The 16,355-nt window shown below is 52.9% G+C and overlaps 1 pseudogene across 2 annotated transcripts; it reads right to left on the reverse strand.

The window, feature by feature from the left end:
* Positions 1-345: 345 nt before the first annotated feature.
* Positions 346-16,089, reverse strand: LOC100346872 (SS18-like protein 2 pseudogene; annotated as a pseudogene). Of its 2 annotated transcripts, XR_016216680.1 has the most exons (3): positions 15,925-16,089; positions 3,781-3,900; positions 346-1,149 (listed from the first exon to the last, which is right to left on the reverse strand). The product of XR_016216680.1 is annotated as an SS18-like protein 2 pseudogene, transcript variant X2 (transcript). The 2 variants fall into 2 exon arrangements; XR_016216679.1 differs by lacking the exon at positions 15,925-16,089 and having other exon boundaries at positions 682-1,149; positions 3,781-3,903.
* Between the last annotated feature and the right edge of the window lie 266 nt (positions 16,090-16,355).

Consider the following 16,355-nt stretch of genomic DNA (forward strand, 5'->3'; position numbering starts at 1 on the left):
TTTATTTTTTTATTTATTGTGAAAAAGCAAGTTTTATTTCAAAGCAACCGGAAAAGAGTCGTCAGAGAGAGGACATTTACAAACTGGTCGGAAGGAGCCACACAGCCACGTGTCCATCTGGCAAGGTCAGAGTCAAGAGTCTCACCAATTCCTGCTGATCACCCAACACTCAGTAGAAACTTCTTAGGCTGGAGCCAAAACGTAGCCTTGAAGCTGTCCACTGTGTCTGTTTTGCAAACGTGCTCTCATTTCAGGAAAGGATGTCTGGGCCCAATCTATTGAGGGATCTGCTTAATTATTAAGACAAATATTTATACTGAGAACACAGTTAAGTCTGCAGCCTTCTTCACATTTTTAAAAAATATTTATTTATTTTATTGAAAGGCAGAGTTACAGAGAGAGGCAGAGACAGAGAGAGAAAGAGAGATTTTCCACCTATTGTTTCAATCCCCAAATGGTCCGCAATGGCCCGAGCTCTGACAATCCAAAGCCAAGAGCCAGGAGCTTCCTCCAGGTCTCCCACACAGGTGCAGGGGCCCAAGGACTTGGGCCATCTTCTACTGCTTTCCCAGGCCACAGCAGAGAGCTGGATCAGAAGTGGGGCAGCCGGGATTCGAACCAGCACCAACATGGGATGCCGGCACTGCAGGCGGTAGCTTCACCCATTACACCACAGCACCAGCCCCTTCTTCACATTTTTAAAAGAGCCACAGGGGTTTCCTTCATGTTTTGAGCAGCTGAGTTGGTAAAGATTCTGTCTCCATTTGGTAGGAACTGATTATATTCAATTTCTCTTCACAATGGCCAACAGGAAGATTATTCTGCTTTTGAAGTATGGGCTGGGCTGGCTTGTGCATTGGTAGCCAGATAAATGAGACTTCTACGTAACACACACCAGTATTGGAGGCACTTGCTCGCCCGGCCCTTGTACTGATACTCCACGGTACAGCCGATGAGCTGCTCGTTCTCTTCCAGGAGCCGCTGGGTGGTCTCTTGATCAGCTTCCGCACTGCCCCTCAGCCAGTCGGGTACGAAGGCCACCAACATCCCAGGGAGCCTGGGTAGATTCCCACCTCAGGAACCTCGGAGCACCGTGTCACCAATCACTTAGCTCTTAGACCAGCAAAAGGCTGGCTGGCTCTCTGTGCTCTGAGGGCATAGAGAAATAGACACTCTCAAATACTATTAATGGGAACAAAAAGCAATACACTCACTCGAGAGGACATTCTGGCAATATTTGACCAAGCAATCCCTCTTCTAGGGTGCTGTCCTGCAGGTGCACGGCACACCTGCCAATACACTGGGAAAGCTTCCTGAGCGAGTGAGCTAGAAGGCAGGCCCAGTGCCTGGCAGTAGGGAAGGGGCTAGATAAATGCACAGTCCTACAGGAATGCTGCAGCCATTTTTGTGATGAAGAAGCACTTTATGTGCTGATAGTAAATGATTTCCAAAATACATTAGCTGGATGGGTATACATACCCCCCCCCCACATACACACACACGCTCACAGCATCCATGGGGGATTGGTTCCAAGAACCCCCTTCCCACCAACTGCAGATACCAAAATCCACAGATGCTCAATTCTCTTTGGTAAAATCTTGTAATACTTGCATATATAATCTATGCACATCCTCCCCTCTACCTTAAGTCATCTCTAGATTACTCAGAATCCCTAATACAACGTAAGTGCTATGCAAATAGTTGTTATGGTGAGTTATTGAGGGAATCGTGCCAAGGAAAAAAAGTCCATATTTGTTCAGTACAGTTGCAATTGTTTTTTAGCATTTTCAATCTGCTGTTGGCTGAATTTGTGGATGTGGAACTGGGATAGAGAGTCAACTCTGTGTGTGTGTGTGTGTGTGTACACTAGCAGAGTGTGTGTACTAGCATAGTATGTGTGTGTATACTAGCATTGTGTGTGTGTGTACTAGCAGAGTGTGTGTGTATACTTGCATTGTGTGTGTATACTAGCAGAGAGTGTGTGTATACTAGCAGAGTGTGTGTGTGTGTGTGTGTACTAGCAGAGAGTATATGTGTGTGTATACACGCGCTTGCATAAACTACCTCTGGGAGATGCACAAGGCAGTGGTTGCCTCTAGAGAGAAGAGGAGACAGGGAAAGAAGCCACCTATGTTCACATTTGACTACATTAACATATACACGCACTGTCTGTTTAATGGTTTTTATTATCTTTTTAAAACTTTGTTTATTTATTCAAAAGTCAGAACTAAAGAGACAGAGGGAGAGAGCTCCCATCCTCTGGTTCATTCCCCAGATGGCCACAACAGTTGGGGCTGGGCCAGGCCAAAGCCAGAACCCAGGAGCTTCTTCCAGGTCTCCCACATGGGTAGCAGGAGCCCCAGCACTTGGGCCATCTTCTTTTGCTTTTCCCAGGCCATTAGCATGGAGCTGGATTGGAAGTGGAGCGGCCGGGACATGAACCAGTGCCCATATGGGGTTACTGATATTGCAGGCAGTGGCTTAGCCTACTACACTGCTACGCCGGCCTGGCATTAACTATGGTAAAACAACGCTTTTATAAATGTTACACTTGGGTAGGTCAGCCATGGCTTCCCCAAGGTTAAGTTCAGTTGCTCAAGTCAGACACCAAACACTTAGGGGACCTCCAAAATGATTGAGGCCTGGAACCAGGGAGTCCTACAGAGTCCATACTGACCCATTGGTGGGCCCAGCAGAGCTTGGCTGCTCCTGGACAGAAAAGCCTGGGCCCTGTGACTGTGCTTCGCAAAACCAGACAGGCAGAAGAGGTGGGAGTGGCGGGAGGAAGGGCCATCCTGAGCCCAGAGCCAGCAACTTCCAGGAAACGGTGAAGGAGGAAACTCAGGGTTTTTTTCATGGAAGGGGAAGGGGCAGGATAAGTCCCGAGGCCAGGGCATGGCAGGGGGTGGAGAGCCCCTTCCAGGCAGGAAGCAGCCCCTAGCCCTGCCCCTGGCCCCTCCTCCATGGATGATTTCCCTGTGTGTGCTGACCTTTACCCCAGCCCACCTAAGCTGAGGGATTTCAGGGACTGTGGCTTCCACCACACTTCTCGGCAAGCAGGACCTCCCGAGACTGACGGTCAAGGTGAATTCAGACTTCTGTGCCTTGTGAATCTACCCATGTCTCCAAGTCTCCATTTCCCCTACTCTGTGTCTCAGTTCAACGTTCCTTTTGGAAATTTTCAACGCTTTTTTTTGGCAGAGTCAAGGAGAAAGGAATTTTTCCAGGACTCAGCCAGAGACGTTGGCTCGGCTCTCAGTTGGTGAGAACGGTATTGATGAGAAGAACTAGGGAGCTGTGATGACTGTGGGTGGCAGCAGGAACGATCCCAGGCCCCCAGGGAGACAACACGGGTGTGGACACTGCTCTAGCTGCCCGTAGGCCCTAGGGCTGATTGGCCACATTGACCAGCTCCCTAGTCGTGGGTCATCCCCTAGGCATCTCATTACCTCCCCAGTCTCCCTGCACAGTCAACAAACATCTGTGCTCAAAAGTCTGCCTGTAGAGCGGAGGTGGGGAAGGAGCCAGCTGCTGCCGGCCCCAGTGGCTCCTCTGCGTGTCCCTGCTGGCTTGTCCCCAGCCCTCACAGGCTGCATGGAGAGGAAGGAACGCTACTGGGAAGACGTCCTTGGGCTCTGCCCCTAGCTGGAGTCTCTGGGAGCATCTGGGTGGGGGGAGTGCCACAGAGCCTGGAGTTCCCCTCCCCGCTCCTGGACCCCCGGGGACTTCTCCAGAGCCTGCGCCCAGCCCTCCTCCTGACCCCTCATCCCAGACCCTCACCCAGCATCTGCGCTCTCCACGTGGCTCCTTCCTCCCACCGCGAGTTGATTTGCTGCCAAACCATTTCCCTGCCGGCTCCAAACTTTTGTCAGGAAAGAGATGAAATCAGCACTTGGAGGGCTGGAAGGGGAAAAACAGCTGCTTTTAACAAAAGGGGTGGGGGAAGGGGCACAGAACAGCTGGATCTTGGTGGAAAAACAAGAGTCTGGTGGGAGCATACCGCTCACAACAGAGGGGACAAATACAAGGCCATGAGGGGCCCGGCTTATCCTGGCATTTGAACTGTATCTCTCTCTTTCTTTCTTTCTTTCTTTCTTTCTTTCTTTCTTTCTTTCTTTCTATATATTCCTTTGAAAGGCAGCGAGACAGAGACAGAGATCTTCCATCGCTGGTTCACTCCCCACAGCAGTGGGGCTGGACCAGTCTGAAGCCAGGAGCCAGGATGAGCCATCACCCACTGCCTCCCAGGGTGCACATTAGCAGTAAGCTGGAATTGGGAGAACTGGGACTCAAACAGAAGTTCCCCAATATGGGACATGTGTGTACCAAGTATCTTCGCCACTGAGCCAAAGCCTGCCCCTGAGTTATACTCTTTTTTTTTTATTATTTATTTTTATGTATTTGAAAGGCAGAGTGACAGAGAGAGGAGGAGGGAGAGAGAGACTGATTGATTTTGCATCAGCTGGTTCACTCCCCAGATGGCCACAACAGTCAGACCTGGGCCAGGTTGAAGCTAGGAGCCAGGCACTCCATCCTGGTCTCCCTCAAGGACAGCAGGAGCCCAGGTACTAGTGTTATCTTTTGCTGCCTTCCCAGGTGCATTAGCAGGGAGCTGGATTGGAAGTGGAGCAGCTGGGACTCGAACTGGCACCGTATGGGATGCCCATGTCGCAGGCAGCTGCTCCTGCTTGGCCACAACGTTGGCCCCTGAACTCTGCTCCTGACACAGACACATCTTTTATTCATGCTACCCATCCTTGCCTAGGGATGTCTGCTCCACTCTGGAGATGTGAATACCAAAAGCCTTTCTCTTTCTTATGGGAAATAAGAAAAACGATAGCCCACGGTTTGGGGACACAATAGAGATTAGTGGGGACTGTGGATTCAAGGCCACCAAGCAAAACTACTCAGGTTGGGTGGACTCTGGCATCCACCAGCTGTGGCCATGTGGATATGTGGGCCTCTGCTAAGAAGGCTGATTCTCCTAGAGGAGACAGAGGCCTGGACTTTTTGGTGGAACTTGCCTGGGATTTTAAATGCTGGCCACTCTTGCAAAAACTTTGCAAATTCTTTTTTTTTTTTTTTTTTTGCAAATTCTTTTTTTTTTTTTTTTTTTTTGACAGGCAGAGTGGACAGTGAGAGAGAGAGACAGAGAGAGAAAGGTCTTCCTTTGCCGTTGGTTCACCCTCCAATGGCCGCCGCTGCAGCCGGCGCACCGCGCTGATCCGATGGCAGGAGCCAGGAGCCAGGTGCTTTTCCTGGTCTCCCATGGGGTGCAGGGCCCAAGCACCTGGGCCATCCTCCACTGCACTCCCTGGCCATAGCAGAGAGCTGGCCTGGAAGAGGGGCAACCGGGACAGAATCCGGCGCCCTGACCGGGACTAGAACCCGGTGTGCCGGTGCCGCAAGGTGGAGGATTAGCCTATTGAGCCACGGCGCCGGCTTCTTGCAAAAACTTTGACATTGAGCAGTCAGCATTGCATAAGTTAAGCAAAAATACATCTCGTGGAAGGGTCAGGGCAGAGGGACCTCTAGGGTATGGGAGAGAGTTGACCCTTGGACCCCACCCCCCAAGCAGGCACTGTTGGTCCCCCACCCTTTGTCTTGGATCCCTTTTTGCCAATCGTGTCCCTGACCTTTCCCAGCTCAAAGTGCTTTTGCTTCCCACACTGGGCACCTGGGGCTCCTCCTTGGAGGGCTTCTCCTGCTGTGGCCACTGGGCCTGGAAAGTCCAGGTCCCTTGCCTTGGGTCAAGAGAGCTCAGAGGGGTCCCTCATAGTCTAGGGCACCTCCATGGGACCTGCTGAAGCCAGCTTCAATGGGATTCCACCTGAGATGGCCCTGGCTTGGCGTTCTCACCACCCTAGCCTGCTTCTGTCACCCCCTTCCTGGCTTCCCCCAATGGCACTCCCATGAATCTTCACTCCAGGATCATTCTGAAGGGTCCCCCTTAGATACAGCCAAGGCCAGTGGACAACTTTCTCTTACAGTGGAAAAAAAGGATGCTCTTGCCAGGGTCTGACACAATGGTTTGAGAGCCTCAGAGGACATGGTTGTACAAGGACCTTGTCCAGGAACCAACTTAGGGTGCTTGGGCCCCTCTACAGCCTCTCTGCTCTCCCACCCCACCCAACCTCAACCCTTCTACAACATGGGACCATCCATATAGACTCATGATTGCGCCAAACATCCTTCTACTACTTGGCAGAGCCAGCTCTGCCCCTAACATAAACACCCCTTACAGGCTCCTGTCAGCCACTCACCAAATGACAGCCATGTGCCTACTGCAGATGACGTGTCCAGCAAGCTGATCCAGTACCATGTCTTCTCTCAAGGACCTGACAGTCCCATCAGAGAGACCAAGTTGGCTATGGGGTGAGAGTAAGAGGATGGCTTTAGGGTCAATTGTGGCCAAATCCCTGTAGGCCTCAGTTTCCTTTTGTGTAAAATGGGAGTAATTCCATCAAGTATATCATAAGGATGTGTTGACTATTTAAAAATACATTTTCAAAGTTAATTGAGCTTTTGGAACATGGACTCACATGAGACTCAAAACCACTGGACAGTCTGTTAATCAAGTGTTAATGTGCTCTCCCTTGGATGTGTTGACTTTTGAACAAATATTTGTGTTGAGCACCTAGCATAGTGCCTGGTATGCAACTGGTGTTGAAAGTGTTGACTACCAAAAAAAGAAAAAAAAAAAAAAAAGCAGGTTAAGTTGCCACTTGCAGCACTGGCATCTCATATCAGAATGTCCTGGCTGCTCTGTTTCTGATCTAGTTCTCTGATGATGTGCTTGGGGAAGCAGCAAAAGAAAGCCCAAGTACTTGGGCCACAGCCACTACGTGGGAGACCAAATGGGGTTCCGGGTCCCTGGCTTTGGCCCAGGCCTGCCCCAGCACATTGTGGCCATATGGGAACTGAACCAATGAATGCAATTATCTCTCTCTCTCTCTCTCCCTCTCTCTCTCTCTCTCTCTGTCTTTCAAATAAATAAAAAAAATTTTAAAAGAAAGAAAATGTTGACTACTGTGATAGAGTTATCTTTAATGATGGCAGGTGGAAAGTGAAATGGTAGGAGACAGATTATGCCAGGAGCTAAGCAAGAAACACAGACAAGAAGGGAGGCCTTTGTGGCTGGCGTCTAGGAAAGCTCAGGCAGAGATGGACTTGGATTTGCTTTAAAAGAGGTGTTCCGGGCCGGCGCCGTGGCTCAATAGGCTAATCCTCCACCTTGCGGCGCCGGCACACCGGGTTCTAGTCCCGGTTGGGGCGCCGGATTCTGTCCCGGTTGCCCCTCTTCCAGGCCAGCTCTCTGCTATGGCCAGGGAGTGCAGTGGAGGATGGCCCAGGTGCTTGGGCCCTGCACCCCATGGGAGACCAGGAGAAGTACCTGGACCCTGGCTCCTGCCATCGGATCAGCGCGGTGCGCCGGCTGCAGCGGCGGCCATTGGAGGGTGAACCAACGGCAAAGGAAGACCTTTCTCTCTCTGTCTCTCTCTCTCACTGTCCACTCTGCCTGTCAAAAAAAAAAAAAAAAAAAAAAAAAAAAAAAAAAAAAAGAGGTGTTCCAGGAGGAATTAATATTTTGCAGAGGTCCCCCTCTCTGGCCACAGCTGCATGAGAAACAAAGGAATGCCCAGGGTGGGAGGCACCATTGTGGGCTGGAACTTCCATCCCAGCACGGGTCTCGCTGCAAGGTCTTGATCTAGGAGTCTGATTTGAGGGATAAGAATCAAGGCTGGGCCAGCGCTGTGGCACAGTGGGTTAACGCCCTGGCCTGAAGCACCGGCATCCCATATGGGCGCCAGTTCTAGTCCCAGCTGCTCCACTTCCGATCCAGCTCTCTGCTGTGGCCTGCTAAAGCAATAGAAGATGGCCCAAGTCCTTGGGCCCTTGCACCTGCATGGGAGACCCGGAAGAAGCTCCTGGCTCCTGGCTTTGGATCAGCACAACTCCAGCTATTGTGACCAATTGGGGAGTGAACCAGCGGATGAAAGACCTCTCTCTCTCTCTCTCTCTCTCTCTCTCTCTCTGCCTCTCCTCTCTATGTGTAACTCTGACTTTCAAATAAATAAATAAATCTTTAAAAAAAAAAAAGAATCAAGGCCATGCCTTGGCCTCCACATTACTGTATGTGCTGGGGAGAGACTGGAACTGGCAGGTACTGACCCCCTACAACATGCTAAGCCCTGTGCTGGGTGTATCCATGAATACTGAATCCGCTAGCCACTCCCACAGTAAAGCCATGTGACAAAACTCGCAGCACACAATACCTGCAGATTAAGTAGAGCTTGGCTGATCTAAGTGGGTTTGGCCAGGCTTGACTGCAAGCCACAGAATGGTTTCAAATCTCCAAAGGATGCTCCCCGTGCTTCTAGAACCAGCGGTGACCTAAAGAAAGGCATGTGCAACGAGGAAAGCACAGCGTGTACCTAACAGCACAGCTCCCTTCAAACTGTCACTTGCATCATATCTGCTAATGTCCTATTGGTCACTGCAAGTCACATGGCAAAGACCAGCACCAGGAAGCAGGAAGTACACTCTGCCCCCAGCAGGCTGGAAGTGCAGATACATATATGATTGCCACTGCTGGGATGTGAAGAAAGGGAGCACGAATTCTGCCTTCTATGGCTACAATTTTATTCCATCCTCTTCAATAACATTAATGGGCAGCCATGGTTAACCTCAGTGAGTCAATGAAGAAGATGTGCTTGGAAAAATACCAAGTTACGTGTGTAAAATTGATTGCCCGGCGCCTCGTACCCACGACAACTTGGAATGTCCAAGCCAGTAGCGCCCAAAAAGTCTGCTGTTCCAGGCCTCCTGTTAGATGGAGAGTTCAGTTTTAAAGCAGAAAGCAGCTGGCGCCACAGGTCAATAGGCTAATCCTCCACCTTGCGGCACCGGCACACCGGATTCTAGTCCCGGTCGGGGCACCGGATTCTGTCCTGGTTGCCCCTCTTCCAGGCCAGCTCTCTGCTGTGGCCAGGGAGTGCAGTGGAGGATGGCCCAAGTGCTTGGGCCCTGCACCCCATGGGAGACCAGGAGAAGCACCTGGCTCCTGCCTTTGGATCAGCGCGGTGCGCCAGCCGCGGCGGCCATTGGAGGGTGAACCAACGGCAAAAGGAAGACCTTTCTCTCTCTCTCTCTCTCACTGTCCACTCTGCCTGTCAAAAAAAAAAAAAAAAAAAAAAAAAAAAAAAAAAAAAAGGCAGAAAGCAATCTATGGGCAAGAAGGCCCCCATCACAGACTGATATCTGTCAGCAGCCCAAGCGGATGATGGGGTTGAGGGGTATGATCTTAGCACGCGCCACAGAAAAGAGAAACAGCGACGAGAAGGCAGCCTTTAGGGGGCGCCATGGGAAACTGGGTCACCAGGGATAGACAACCAAGTAGAAGGGGGTTACACTCCTGAGAACTGTCCCAACCAACAGAAGGGGGGCGGGGTCCCTGATCTTCTGCTCCAGAAGCCGTGGAGAGGCACTGCTCTCAACCTAGAACCATCTGGGGAGCTGTGATTTTCCGCGGATGCCTGGGTCCCACCCCCGGAGACCCCGAGTTGGTGAGATGGGGTCAGCCCGTCCTGGGTGACTTTTGTGCACCTTGACAGTTTGGGGAGCGCTGGTCTGGCTTATTTCTCTGAGCACTCTGAGCCTCCAAAGCCTGGGGCCCCTGAGCAAATTCAGCTGAGGACGGAAACCCTGAGAAAGTGGCCAGGGCGGCTGGAGATAAATTACTCCCTGGCTCGGGCTGCAGCTGGTGGCGGCTTGAGAAATGAGCTTTTTGGCCCTAACTCCGTTGTTCATGCTCCCGTGACCGTAACAGAGCCCGGTCCACAGGCTTTCTTTTTAGAAAGAAAAAAAAATGTCAAGCATATTTTCTGAGGTTTAATTTCCTTCCAATGTCCTGAAGAAACCTTCCTAAGAGCTTATGCTGCCTCAACTCCAGACTCCAGTAATAACATCAAAGACTTGGAAATTGAGACTCAGGGTGACTTTGCTAGAGTAAATAAAACCCAGGGGAGGAGGGAAATTAAAAAAAGGGCTCTGGTCTAGGAGGAGCCAGATCGCCACCAAAAAGGTGAAGGATGGAAGTTGGGGGTGGGGGAGAGATTCCGAATTCCAAGAGTTAAGGGAAATACAGCGGCTCTAGCAAATACAAATGCACAAGGCCTGGTTCATTCTGAACTTCGGGTTAAAAATGAATGCTTTGTTTTTAAAGTGTGTTCCTTATGAAATATCTGGGACGTGCTTAGACTAAATATTGAACAGGACACACTTCTACTAAGAATATTCATGAAGGGCTGTTGCTGTGGTGTAGTAGGTTAAGCCTCCGTCTGCGGTGCCGGCATCCCATATGGGTGCTGGTTCGAGTCCTGGCTGCTCCACTTCCGATCCAGCTCCATGCTAATGGCCTGGGAAAGCAGTAGAAGATGGCCCAAGTGCTTGGGCCCCTATACCCACATGGGAGACCTGGAAGAAGCTCCTGGCTCCTGGCTTCAGGTTGGCCCAGTTCCAGCCATTGTGGCCATTTGGGGCGTGAACTAGCTTACGGAAGATCTCTCTGTCTGTACCTCTACCTGCCAAATAAATAAATAGATTTTTTAAAAATTAAGAATATTCATGCGGCAGGCATTTGGTGCCGCGGTTAAGATGCTGCTTGGGACATCTGTATTCCAAATCTGAGTGCCTGAGTTCAAGTCCCGCTCCCCCCCAGCTTCCAGCTTCTTATGAATGTGCACCCTAGGAGGCAGCAGGAACAGTTCAAGCGCTGTCACCTCTGTGTGAGACCTGAATTGAGTTGTGGGCTCCTGGCTTCAGCTTGGCCCCCAGCCCTGACTGGTGGGCATTTTGGAAGTGAGTCAGAGGATAGAAGATCTCTCTCCTCTCTCTTCTCTTTCTCTTTCTGTCTCTCTCCCTCTCTCTTTCTCTCCCCCCTGCATAAAAATAATTAAATAAATAAAAACATATTATTCATTGCCAATCTGAAATTCAAATGGAACTGGCCTCCTGGATTTTACTTGGCAACCGTAGCACACACAAAAATTGAATGGGACACCTCCCAGTCTGTGTCCCTGGGTCACACTGGGTGCCACTGAGCTAGCCTCATCCCGGTGCTGCTAGCCCATGGCCTGCCCATATTTGTAGTGGGAGTGGAGATGCCCCGAGAAGATGCGCACATAAAGGGATGCAATGGGGAGGAGCCAGAGAGCAAGAGGGGTCCATGTGGTGGGGAGAGGGAGGCCAGAACCCCCTGGCTGCCGGCCACCGCCTCTGTGCCGGCTAGCGCGAGCTGGGAGCCCAGGATGGGAAGCTGCAGAGAGAAGAACCCCGGAGCGCAGGGAGGGCGGCCTCGAGGCTCGGCCCCGCACGGGCATCCAGGGCCACCTCTCCCGGCCGCCTGGGCCTCCTCTGCTCTAAGTGTTCCTCCCGGAGCCGCCTCCCTCCCCCACCTCCCGTCCCTCCAAATAAGGAAGCCGGTGGCCGCCAAGTGGCCAGACGGCGATGCCTGCGGGCTGGGCCCGGCCCCAGGCTGAATCCCGCGGCTGCCAACGAGGCAGCCGGGGCAGGGCGCGGGGATGCGGCGGCGGCGGCGGCCGTGGGGTGCCTAACTCGGCCACAGCCCTGCAGCCGCCGCCGCTGCCGCCGCCGCCCTGCAGCCACGCGTCCAGGTGAATGCGGGGCCGGCTGCCCAGAGGCGCTCGCCGCTTCCCGCGGCCGCGGCCGGCAGGGGAGATGACGTGGCGCAGCGCTGAAGCTTGGCAGCCGTGGCGGGGGAGGCCCGGGTTGTTCCACTCCCAGCAACCGACCCAAAGGAAATCATCCAGCCCAGGCGACGGAGCTGGGGCCGGAAATAGTCACAGCGACATCAGGGCGATGGTTTCATAAACCTGGGTACATCGGTGCCCTGGGATGTTTTATTTCATCTGGTGTTTGAGTGAGCACCTGCCAGCTCCTAGGTGCAGGAAAGAGGGGGATAAACTGGTCTCTTTCCCTCCGGGGCTTCCCAAGGCACCTGCCGCGTTTGAACACCCGTCTGTCTCACCTGTGATGCGGCGGGTGTGGGTCCGCAGGGCAGTGCGGTCAGAGCATTAAGTGCGGTTCAAGTTCTCAGCAGTTTCTGGCCGTCCCTATGGTCAGCAGGGTCAGCCGTGGGGATCCTATCATGAAAGGCCAGAGGAGCTCTTTGGAGCCTCTGCAGAAGCATGGACAAGCCCAGGGAGCACACGGAATGGTGCGTTTCCTTCTGCCTGGGGCTGCTGCCAGAGGGCCCCTGTGGGGTGGGAACTCAGCCAGGGTTTGAAGGATGGATGTGTAGAAGTTTGCTGGGTGGGTAAGACAGGAAAAGGCTTGTTGGGCAGGGAAGCAAACATGTGGCCCAGTGGAAGGACAGGGGATGGCAGGATTGGAGAGGGGTGGGGGTGTGGTTGCCAGGAACTTGCCCTTCAGTTCTGTGGGTCTGTCCTCAGCTACATGCCAAGCAGAGGGCATCCCCTGAACCCCACAGACCTTGGCTTTGTACAAAGACCCCAGCAGGTTCGGTGCTTTATCATGATGAGGTCCCCAAGCTTTAGGTGGCCATCTCAAGCCTCTCCAGGTGCCTTGACGCCAACCTCCAAAGGAAAGGTTTGCACAGTAGTTGCGACGACCCTTAGGGTGCTCTCATCATACAGGAGTGCCTGGGTTTGCATCCCAGCTCACTCCCAATGGGTCCCATTGGGACATCCCAGCACCCTCCTATAGGTGATGGCTCAAGTCCTCAGGTCTGTGCCACCCCCCTGGGAGACCTGGATTGAGTTCTCGGCTCCCAGGCATTTGGGAAGGGAACACGCAGCATAGGGCTCTCTGTCTCTCAAATAAAAAATTAGAAAGCAAAAGAGAAGGTTCCAGGTCTCCCCCTTTTCCTTTCCGTGATTCTTGGCCCTCTCCCAGCAACCCATGAGCCCTTCACATCAAAAGATGTTGGGAATAATGAAGGAAGCCAGTTTTACATCTGCTGACCCAAATCTCAGCGAACAGATCCCAAGTTCCTGGAAGAAAGAACTGTGGTGGTAATGATACAAATTTTAACAGTTAACACACTCAGCCTCCATGGAGTACTTCGCATGCAAGATCTCTGTGAACTAGTTGTTCTTTTCTTAGAAAAAAATATATATATTTCTTTGAAAGACAGAGTTACAGAGAGGCAGAGGCAGAGAGGTCTGCTTCCACTGGTTCACTCCCCAGATGCTTGCAACAGTCTGAGCTGCTCTGATCTGAAGTCGGGAGCCTGGAGCTTCTTCAGGGTCTCCCATGCAGGTGAAGGGGCCCAAGGACTTGGGCCGTTTTCTACTGCTTTCTGAGGCCACAGCAGAGAGCTGGATCAGAGGTGGAGCAGCCAGGACTTGAACTGGTGCGCATATGGGATGCTGGCATTGTAGGTAGCAGCTTTACCCACTACACCACAGCACTGCCCCAAACTAGCCGTTCTTACCTCCTGGTTGTAGATAGGTAGATAGTAAGACTAAGCTGAGGGACCCGCTTAAGGTGGAAAACACGGCACCCCTGATCTCTTCACTTGGGGAAGAGAGCAAGCTGGTGGAGTTGTCACAGACACCTAAGCAGCCATAGCTGCCACAACGCCAGCCCCTCTTTCACTTTTTTTTTTTTTAAGATTTATTTTATTTATTTGAAAGACAGAGTTACTGAGAGAAGTAGAGCCAGAGAGAAAGAGGTCTTCCATCCACTGGTTCACTCCCCAATTGACCACAATGGCAAGAGCTGAGCTGATCCAAAGCCAGGAGCCAGGAGCTTCTTCCGGGTCTCCTATGGCACTTGGCCATCTTCCACAGCTTTCCCAGGCCATAGCAGAGAGCTGGATCTGAAGTGGAGCAGCTGGGACATGAACTAGCAGCCATATGGGATGCAAGCGTTGCAGGCCGGGGCTTTAACCCACTGCGCCACAGCGCTGGCCCCATCCCTCTTTCACTTCTGCATGGGACTTGGCATGCTTTTCCATCCCATAGATCTTCTCGGGTCTCTGAACAGCTTCCAGGGACTTCTTCCCTCGCAGAAGCACTCTATGAACGCGTAGCCTCTTAAGCAGCCCGGTTGGAAAAAGTTGCCATTTGCAGAGTCCCCCCGGCCCCCAAGAAGCCCAGGGAGTCCCTGGAGTCAGAAAGCGGGGGTCAAGTCCCCACTCCTCACAGAACTTCACTCTGTCGTCTGTAATAGCAGCAGCTTCTCAGCTCCAGTCAAGGCCCTGGAGCTGGTGCCGCCAGCTGAGACTGCTGACCTCAGAGGGGGCTGGTGAGGGGTTTAATTTAGGGGCCGACAATCCCCCCAGTGTCGTTAGTCACGTTATTTATTCCAGGACACCCATGGTTGCTATAAATATATACGTGGCTCACCCTGCCAAAGAGCCCAGGTGGCCTGGGGAAAGGTGGGGTTGGGGGGAGTAACCCCCACGTGCACCCCACACCCATGAGCACACAGGTTAACCACAGACCAGTGGTTTGCCAAAAACATCTGCTCCACGTTTCCTGGGTGACACTCTGAGCAGCAGAAGGTCCAGGACGGGAGAGCACAGCTGGGAACTGAGAGCCTCAGAGTGGTCTCAAACAGGAAGGGCCAGCAGGTGTGGGGGCAGGGTCACACGAGTGGAGTGGGCGACTCACAGGCCTGCAGCACCCAAGAGGGGGATCTGCTCGGGGAGGGCTAAGATGGCCCCTCTGGGGCCTCGCGACCTTCTAAGGGGTGCCCCAGCACAGACCCAACGTGGGTGTTTTGCTTTCTGTAGAGGAAAACCTTGTTGGCCATACCACAGAGAGGGTGGGAATGGCCTGGACTTGACATTGCTAGGTAAAGGGAAATGAGCCTTCCAAGGAAGAAGGAATGGGGCTCATTGGGAAGTGGGGTAAGTCCAGTGTCCCTACAGAGCCACGTCTGCAATGACATCAGGACACTGCCCGTGGACCCTAGTGAGAAAGACCCCTGCCCAGGCTGCAGGTCCCACAGAGCCCCACCTGGCTCCCTGGCTGTGTTCTTCCCCCACGGGATAAGGAGTTGGTGATACCAAGGGGACCCATCCAGACAGATGATCCCACATGCTCCCTTCTAGAAGGGAGCATGCAGGCTGCTGACTGCTGGAGGGTGAAGCAGCAGGGCTGACCATTTCTGTGTATTCAAGGTTCCCCGGTGTGAGATGAAACTGGAAGTGGAAGCCGGTGCTGTGGCCCACTAGGCTAATTCTCCACCTGTGGCGCTGGCACCCCGGGTTCTAGTCCCGGTTGGGGCGCCAGATTCTGTCCCGGTTGCTCCTCTTCCAGTCCAGCTCTCTGCTGTGGCCCGGGAAGGCAGTGGAGGATGATCCAAGTGCTTGGGCCCTGCACCTGCATGGGAGACCAGGAGGAAGCACCTGGCTCCTGGCTTCGGATTGGTGCAGTACACCGGCCGTAGCGGCCATTTGGGGAGTGAACCAATGGAAGGAAGACCTTTCTCTCTCTCTCTCTAACTCTGCCTGTCAGAAAAAAAAAAAAAAAAAAAAAAAAAAACACTGGAAGTGGGAAGGGAGGGGAGGGCAGAGGAGGTGACTCCCACCTGGTCCCAGATCCCAGATCTGTTCTAACAATTTCCACAGAGATTGCTCACCAGGCCCGGGGTTGGGGGCGGGGGGGGGGGGGGGGGCAAGGAAACATAAACCTATGCTTCTCATACTAGGACAGAGGCTCTGAACAGATAAGAAAGGGAAAGGAGATTGGGGTAGGCAGCTAGCAGCCTTTCTCTGCCTCAGTTTCCCACTAAGTGCAGCAGAGTGGAAGGAGCAGCCACATCCCCCCCTTCCCCATAGCACCCAGGAGCACCACAGGAACCAGGCATTATGTCCAGCACCCACCCTGTGAAGTCGACCGGGAAGACACAGTTGTTCAACCCTCTACTCACACCTTCCTGTCGACCTCTGAGGTTGGAGCCAGCTGGGTTGGATGCCCCACTATGACCTTGGAGATCCCCACAGGCACTGGGGACTGCTGGATGCAGAGTGATGAGTCATAAGGACAGGGAGCAAATGTGGAATCCTCTGCTGCCTGGTATCATGTACACTGGGGTGTATGAGCTGCTTAGCAATTTAAAATAAAAACAGTGCACCATGACTCACGCGTCTGGAGGGAGTCTGAATGGTTCTGCTGAGCTGGGCAGGGCCTCGCTCGTGCATTTGGGCCTGGCTGGGGACAAGCTGGTCCCCGATGGTCTCAGCTGGGGTGTGGCTCCTTTCTGCTTCCCTGTTCACGCATCCCCTGCACACTAGCCCAGGCCTGTCTGCCCTGCAGTGGAGCAGGTTTCCAAGGGAGCAAATGGAAGCCTGCTGAGCCCCT

This window comes from Oryctolagus cuniculus, chromosome 11, assembly GCF_051225735.1.
Source record: "Oryctolagus cuniculus isolate XC-2025 breed Fujian yellow rabbit chromosome 11, ASM5122573v1, whole genome shotgun sequence".
Classification (NCBI taxonomy): Eukaryota; Metazoa; Chordata; class Mammalia; order Lagomorpha; family Leporidae; genus Oryctolagus; species Oryctolagus cuniculus.